This window comes from Cololabis saira, chromosome 7 (genome assembly GCF_033807715.1).
Source record: "Cololabis saira isolate AMF1-May2022 chromosome 7, fColSai1.1, whole genome shotgun sequence".
In the NCBI taxonomy this organism is placed as follows: Eukaryota; Metazoa; Chordata; class Actinopteri; order Beloniformes; family Belonidae; genus Cololabis; species Cololabis saira.
Window position 1 is genome coordinate 42,266,211 of NC_084593.1, and position 9,046 is coordinate 42,275,256.

Below are 9,046 nucleotides of genomic sequence, written 5' to 3' on the forward strand. Positions count from 1 at the left end.
GGCCTGGTGGGCTTTGAGATGGAGGTCATTTTGCAATGTTACAATTTCAATCTCCACCTGTCCAACATCCAAGCTGAATGTTGCACTTAGTTTCTCAGCAATGCATGTCGTATCCACTTGCATGAATGGATTGGAAATGAATGACACACATGGCTCGAGCTGATCAAAGTCACAAAACCTGTTCTCAAACTCTTGCCCGAGTCTGTTTATGACTTGAGAGTACATTTCTGCAGCTTTGTCAAAAGACTCAGATGCAGAAGCATTGTCTTTCAGCACTGACTCCACAGAAGGAAAGTGCAGCGCTTTTTTCCTCTGTAAATGCGTGGAGAAAATGCTCATCTTAGCTTTAAATGCATTGACAGAACTTATCATGTCAGCAACAGTCTTATCTTTGCCCTGCAGCTCACAGTTCAAATGGTTTAGTTTCCCAGTGGTGTCAGTTAAAAATGCAAGGTCAAGCAGGGCTTAATTTGTGCCGGATCCTGCCGGAACAAGATCCGGTACCTATTTGATTGGATCCGGCACCTCCTCTGTCAATCAACCCGAATTGAACATTTTTTTATTTCACCGTGCCACGCTGTGACGACATCTTGGCACGTCCAATAGGAGAGAAGGGAGAAGAGAGAGAAGGGAGAAGGGAGAAAGTTGTGTCCAATAGGAGAGAAGGGGGCGGAGCCTCTGCGCCAACTCTTCTCCTTGCGCCGCGGACACATACACATGAATGGAGTTGTGTCGGTTGCTGTGTGGATTATGTTCTCACTCCAAATAAAAAAACAGGCTGAAGCCCCCCCAAATTTGATCTCAGCCCCCTCAAAATTAAGAGGACATTTTTCCCTTTCCAACGATACGAGTATTGTGTTCGTACAATTTAAAACTGCGTTATTTTGGGGCTGATGCCGCCGCGCTTCTCTGCCTGCAGTCACTGCACTGTGCAGCAATGTCCCGCCCACAGCTCCGTCTGAGAGCCACAGCAGGGAAACAGCATGCTCTGTGCTCACAAACAGAGGAGCAGAGAATACGTTTTGCCGGGTAGAGAAGCTCCGGAGAGCAGATACAGTAGCCTATGTTTCCAAGGTAAGTTAAGGCAGCAGACTCTCCCGAAATTGTAATAAACAACTCAGTCCTCTACAACTCACAACTACTAGTAACGTTACTGTGAGCCCAATAACGTTATTTAACTTCACTCATCCCAATGATCAGCCCCAAAATATTCTGATCAGATTACCCCAACTAAATTGTTATTCTAGCTTTTCAAAGTGCACCAGATTGATGCATTTAAATGCATTTAAATGCATTATGCTCAAAACATTTCGCGGGGGGGGGGGCCATCTGTTCCATTTTTCTCATCTTTTAATACAGTGTTCGCAATAATCATCATTGATTCTTTGAGAACCTCCCCGTCTGAAAACGCCTTCTTCTTTTTCATCAAAAAATGTGTAGCTCTAAATGAGGCCTCGGTTGCTTTTTGAGAGTTTTTCACCGGCCTCGTAAAAAAAGACTGCTGTTTGCCCAAAGCTGCCTTTAACTCCCACGCTTTTTCCGTCCGTAGGGTGCTGCCCGGTGGGTAGTTAACATTGTAACTTTTGTGACACGTACTGAAGTGTCTCTCCACGTTGTGCCGCTTAGCCGTCGCCACAGTCGCACCGCAAATAAGACATACACAGTTTTCTTTGACGTTGGTAAAAAAGAACTCTACCTCCCATTCAGTATGAAAATGGTACGTTTTCTTCCTTTTTTCCGTCATTTTTTGTCCGTAGAAACCGCTTCTGTCTGCTCCGCGCTCCGAGCTCATCTCAGCAAAGCTGTGGTTGGTCATGCACACTAGACGGACCTCTTATGGTTCCGCGTTATATCGACGCAGAGCCTACGGCGTAGGATACGCGGCGACGTGCATCGTACAGCGCACGTCACCGTGTACCCTACGCCGAAGGCTCTGCGTTGGTGTAACGCGGAACCGTAAATCAGCCTTGACCCATATTACGTCAGCGCTCGTACTTTTTTCACGATTTATATATATATAAATATATATATATATATATATATATATATATTTTTTAATATACGTTTTTATGAATTTATTTTTGAATTTACATCACTGTGAATGTAATTTCAAAAGAATAGCAACACAATTAAATACAATTTTAGACAGAGCTAGTTCGTGATTAGTGCTATTTTTAGAACTGGCCTGCGGGCGACTGATGTGGTCGCTGCGGGCGACCTGGTGCCCGCGGGCACTGGGTTGGTGACCCCTGCTCTATGCCAACCCTGACCCTACCATAGAAACAGTCGTAAGATATGGGGAACTGGCGATGCGCGGGCTATGGGACCTCCTGGCGTGGACGGCTCCCTGTTACCGTTGCGTCACCTGGATCCTCTGTGCCTAGCCATGTCTACACCATGTGTCTGCGTGTGTGTCTGTGTGTGTAATTTAGGTGAATAGTAGTGTGCTTTTGTCTGCGGGGAGGGGGGGGGGGGCGCATTAATAAGTTTTATGTTTATTTGTTTTTCTTGTTTTTTTTGTTAAGCACTTTGTGTTTCATTATTTGTATGAAAAGTGCTATATAAATAAAGTTTGATTTGATTTGATGCAGGCGGTGAGGTGGTGAAATGAAGCCATATTCATGTCATACTCTTAATAATTTCATCACATATCAGACTTATAATATAATAGTGCTGATTGTGTCCCTCTGTGTGTGAAGCACAGCGTCAGTCAGGACTCTGGTGCTGCAGCCGCAGTGCCAGGACACGCCGGGAACCTCCTCGTCACTCACCCACCGCTTCCAACCATAGAGTGACTGAGGACAGAACAAATGAGGTGCTCCGTAGAGCGTTTAGGGGCTCTACGGAGCACCTAAAGGGACACAGATTTTTTTAATATATATATATAATAAGTTTTTCGCGCGCGTGAAACCTTTACGCGCAGGCATAAGCCTAAATTATGGTTCCGCGTTAAAACGACGCAGAGCCTACGGCGTAGGGTACGCGGCGACACGCACCTACGCCGTAGGCTCTGCGTTGGTGTGACGCGGAACCATAAATCAGCCTTGAGCAGCTCTGAGGAGAGAGGGGAGAGGGGAGAGGGGAGAGAGGAGGGGGAGCGGGGCTGCCATCCCATCTTCGCATCGCCTTCGCACAGGGTGTGTTGATGATTTGCAATTATAGGCTGAGCCTACCGTTAGTTTTTAAACTGTAAAAAGTGGGGGGGACAAAAACATGATTTTGAAAAGTGGGGGGGACATGTCCCCCCTGTCCCCAGTGGAAATTGCGCCGTGGTCCGTGGCACTCACGGCGTTTAGCACAGCAACCTGCGCAACCTTCCAGCTGGACTGTGATTTATAAAGCAAACATTGCGTGCAAGTGTGCGTCCACAAGGTTTTATAAATCCGGATTTTTTTTTTTGCGCCCGCCATTTTCGGCTTTTGGGTTTACGTGCACTTTTAGTATGAATCCTACGCACTCTTTTAGAAATGAGGCCCCAGAACTGGATCATTCTGAATCCTTGCAGGTTCAGTGACGAGCCAACGTAAGAGACGATCGACTGTGGACGGACACGGTGTGGCCAGCTATGAAGTCCACCCTCAGAAGACATCAGGACCATCGATTCATTCCATCTATTCAAGTCCAGATAAGAGCAACACAATAAAACTACCTGTGTAGTGTTAGAAACAGTGTGCACACACAGTCAAAGAACTCTTCTCTCCTTTCACTTTAAAGGAGACGTGCATTCAAGAGAGAGACAAAATCAGATTTACTTTGTTTTACTTTATTTCAGGTTTTTGTACTTTAAAAGAGCTCTATTTTGTAAAAATATGTTATATTTTTCTATGCAAATACTTGCACTGCCATATAATTGCTACTGAGGCAATAAAAGTCGTCACTGTTCAACTTTACGTCCACTCTCTCCTCGTGAGTCAATTCATTAATTCAAGGTATCCATATTTATTCCGAACCGAGGTGAATTTAAGTGTCATTATTATATGATCTGATATTATATGATCAATAGTTAAGACTAAGGGCGCTACACATAACTTACACTCATGACAAATCTGGGGGGTGAATGTCTTTGTGCAATGCCAGGAGAGTAATATAAAGCATTACATTTATTTTCTAATATGATTTATTGGCAGTTGGCTCAGCCAATAAATAGCTGTTGTCACTTTGTCCTCCGTCTGCCATCTGTAACTGTCAATCTACTTCCTGTTTAACATTTTTTTTGCGACGGCCATTAATGCAAACCATTTAATATCAAATTTTTCGCCGGGCCTGGCTTGCGTGCAAAATTTGGTGACTTTTTGGGCATGTTTAGGGGGGGCAAAAAGGCCTTCCTTTCATCAGAAGAAAGAATAAAGAAAGAAAAAGAAAAAAAAAATCCTACAGATACAATAGGGCCTTCGCACTGTAAGTGCTTGGGCCCTAATAATTTACTGATGTGGTGGAAATTATTGTGAACAAAAGCGCCGTGAGAAATCCAACATAGGATCAGATTAATTCTTTGATCCAAGGAGAGGGACAGTGCAAGTCAAAACGATTTTGTCTCTGCTACTCTGAAGCTGCACTAAACACACACATAACGAAACCTTAGAACAGGATCTGTTTCTGTTCCTAAGAACTGGTATGCAGAAACTGGTTTACATCAGGTTTGACCTGTTGCTCCGACTGTGTGCGTTTGCCAGGAATCTAGCATTAAGAAAAACAAGCTACTCCTTCATCTGCCCTTAAGGGAAAATATATTTTCCGGTATCTGAGTGACCTCATTAAATGACTGTCACACCACAGTCATGCACATATCTCTGCATCTCATATCTACACTTCATTCACATGTCACATGTACGTTTACATCATGCACGTATCTTTATAACTTACATATATCCTACATAGACACACACAACAACATGATATTCCTGTTTTTAAGTAAATCTAGAAACACTACAAGAAAGAGAGAAGCGGTACTTTTCATGTTCTAGCACTCAGTAATTTTCCATCAAGCACACAGCAAGCACGTACACTCAAGGTTAATTCAGGTTACATCAAAAGTGTCCGTTACACCGAAGACTGACTCATGAAAATCAGATATTCCTTTTGAACGCTGGTTGAAACAGAATCATTTAAAATGTTTAGTGTAACATGTCACTATGGTCAGATTGTTTTACATCTTTACAGGGGTCTCAACTAATTTGTCCATGTCTGTTCACCAATATGGATTCAGTAGTTGTGTGCAAGGCATTATGGGTGGTTGATGTTTTGGTGAGTTTATTTGTGGGGCCAACAGTTTGTATAAAAGTCTGGAGAAAAGAATGTTGCTCCCAGCACATCAATGATGCCATCATCGTTACAAATTACATGACAATAACGAACCATAAACGGGAAAAGCTGAAAGATCTGGCCGGAATAACGTGATCCTTCCACGTGCTTCGTCCAGCCGGAGAAACCCCACCCTGTCTGGTGAAAAGTTGCGGCCTGCTCACTCCTCAGGTTAAGGAGGAGACCTGAGCTCAGTGCAGGAACTCCCGGGGTTGGTAGAGGATGGCAATACCCAGGACTGTCACTTAGGTAGGACCACTGGGTGATGAAAATGGGAAAAAATCGGGGATACAAATATTGAAAAAAATAAATAAATTACACGATGAATTCAAACTGGCCAACTTCCTGTTCGGTTTTGGCCATGGCGCCATAGCTTCGCCACTGTAACGCTTTTGACTGAGAAAAGTAATGAGCGTTGTTGCAGAATGGAGACGCACATCTTGATGTATAACACACCTGGGTGCACGTTACGGTTCGGGCCGTATTAACTGCCGAAGGAATGGCATAAATTGCGTCAAAATGACACGATTAATTAAAAATGGCCGACTTCCTGTTCGGTTTCGGCCATGGCGCCAAGAGACTTTTCTTTAAGTTGTGACATCATACAGGTGTGTACCGATTTTCGTGCATGTACGTCAAACCGTATTGTGGGACTTGAGGCACAAAGTTTTCTAGGGGGCGCTGTTGAGCCATTAGGCCACGCCCATTAATGCAAACCATGAAATATCAAATTTTTCGCCAGGCCTGGCTTGCGTGCAAAATTTGGTGACTTTTGGGGCACGTTTAAGGGGGCCAAAAAGGCCTTACTTTCGTCAGAAGAAAGAATAAAGAAAGAAAAAGAAAAAAAAAATTCCTACAGATACAATAGGGCCTTCGCACTGTAAGTGCTCGGGCCCTAATAATTTACTGATGTGGTGGAAATTGTTGTGAACAAAAGCGCCGTGAGAAATCCAACATAGGATCAGATTTATTCTTTGATCCAAGGAGAGGGACAGTGCAAGTCAAAACGATTTTGTCTCTGCTGCTCTGAAGCTGCACTAAACACACACATAACGAAACCTTAGAACAGGATCTGTTTCTGTTCCTAAGAACTGGTATGCAGAAACTGGTTTACATCAGGTTTGACCTGTTGCTCCGACTGTGTGCGTTTGCCAGGAATCTAGCATTAAGAAAAACAAGCTACTCCTTCTTCTGCCCTTAAGGGAAAATATATTTTCCGGTATCTGAGTGACCTCATTAAATGACTGTCACACCACAGTCATGCACATATCTCTGCATCTCATATCTACACTTCATTCACATGTCACATGTACGTTTACATCATGCACGTATCTTTATAACTTACATATATCCTACATAGACACACACATCAACATGATATTCCTGTTTTTAAGTAAATCTAGAAACACTACAAGAAAGAGAGAAGCGGTACTTTTCATGTTCTAGCACTCAGTAATTTTCCATCAAGCACACAGCAAGCACGTACACTCAAGGTTAATTCATGTTACATCAAAAGTGTCCATTACACCGAAGACTGACTCATGAAAATCAGATATTCCTTTTGAACGCTGGTTGAAACAGAATCATTTAAAATGTTTAGTGTAACATGTCACTATGGTCAGATTGTTTTACATCTTTACAGGGGTATCAACTAATTTGTCCATGTCTGTTCACCAATATGGATTCAGTAGTTGTGTGCAAGGCATTATGGGTGGTTGATGTTTTGGTGAGTTTATTTGTGGGGCCAACAGTTTGTATAAAAGTCTGGAGAAAAGAATGTTGCTCCCAGCACATCAATGATGCCATCATCGTTACAAATTACATGACAATAACGAACCATAAACGGGAAAAGCTGAAAGAAGTTTCATTCAATCAACTGCTGCCACTTATCCAAGTTCTGTTTGTAGACGCAGGAACCCAGAAAAAGACCCAGACTTCCCTTTACCCACCTTACGCTCTGTGTTTGCTGCACCGGAATATTTACTATATGAGTGTTATGCAAATCTGGTTATGTGGCACAGGGGGTGTGGTCTGAACTGGCGGAGGTTTCAGGGATAAAACGGCAGAATCGCCTGGCAGAGATGTTATTGTCCTGATAGACAGCAGACATGGGGACCCGAATAAACAGGAGAGGATGTGCTGAGTATTTTGTTAGAAATGAGCACTTAAATCTGGAAGGTTTGAAGCAGAAATTGTCAAACAAGTACCTCTACAAAGGAAACATCCCAGAGAGCCCCCACCCAGAGTTTAATATGACGTATCTGACACATGATACAAATGAAAAAGGGTTACGTGGGATCAGGATGGATGAAGGTTTCAGAAATCCATTTAAGAACCCAGACGATCCATTTAAAGACTCCCTGGTCTGGTGGAGTCTGGCCATGGGACCAGAAGAGATTCAGTCTGCTGAAACGAGGTTCCTGGAGGAGACCTTTCCAGACCAGACGGAGGAGCAGGCCAAGGCCCAGCAAAGCTTCCTGTCGAAGTTTACCACCTCCCCGGCCTTCAAGAACATGTCCAAGCTGGGCTCATACCGCTTCACCTTCCCTCTGGAGGAGGTGTTGGGAGCCTACAGTACGCAGGTAAGACTGGATCTGTTGGACTCCAACTCAACTAAGAATGTGTCTTTCACTGAGAAAAAAGTGTTCAAGTGGATATGGTGTGTTTTTCTGTGTTTTTCAGACTCATCTAAAGTGTCAATAATGAATTCTTATCTTAGATGTCATCATAGGCTCACAAGCATGTGTGCTGGGTGTTTTTATTTTTTAGTGCATCCAAGCACGACTCTAAGGGGCCACACATTATTTCAGAACTTGGTCAGATTTGTTGTGCAACAAAGAGGCTGCTTGTTTAGTTATTAAAGGATTATTAATAATTGTCTGATGACAGTTTATTTATCTTATTAATAACTATCAAAATGAATAAATCAAATCGAATTAAAGACATAACAGCACTATCAGTCTTATTTAATGTTCCAGCATGTCACTAATGAGTAACAGAGAAGGAAATAGTCCGAGGACAGGCCTTTAAAACAGCAAATGTTACAAATATGTGTGAAATAACCACAAAATAATTATCTCAGTAAAATTAATCAGAGTGTATTTACACAAGTCTCGATGTTAGCAATCAACAGCACCTGGAAATGTTCTGATATCTAAACTTTACATGAGTAAACATGAAACAGAAACCTCAGTCGATACCACAGACTGTATAAAACAATGGACGGAGCATTCAGTCACGTAACCCACTGGTTTCTGAAATCTGTTTTTGAGGCCTGTTTTTCTGGTTTTGAAGGCTGTTGTTCTTCGTACAGGGCGCAGTTATGTTGATCAGAACTAAGCAGATCTAAGATGGTTGGTGCTTGGTCTGTATGTGTGTGTCACACAAGATGGTCTTCACAGTTTTGGGAACAGCTGCATGATTATGCTCGGCCGTTGGTCCTGGCGAGTAGCGTCTCTCTCTCTCTTGCTCTCCTTGTGGATGAGGGGATGTGGCGTCGGTACCGACAGGCCTTTCATCCACAATCACGATCCAAACATAGAGGGGATGGAGCTTTAGCGGTGGCGGCCCCAAAGCTGTGGAATGGCTGACCTTTTCTTATTTGCACTACGCAGACTTTAAATATGTTCAAGCTAATGTTAAAAACAGATTTCTTCTCATTGGCTTTCAATTCACAGTAGAGGACGACACACAGGCAGATATAAAAGTGTACAGGAATTTCGATTGTATTGTTTCTTAAATGGTT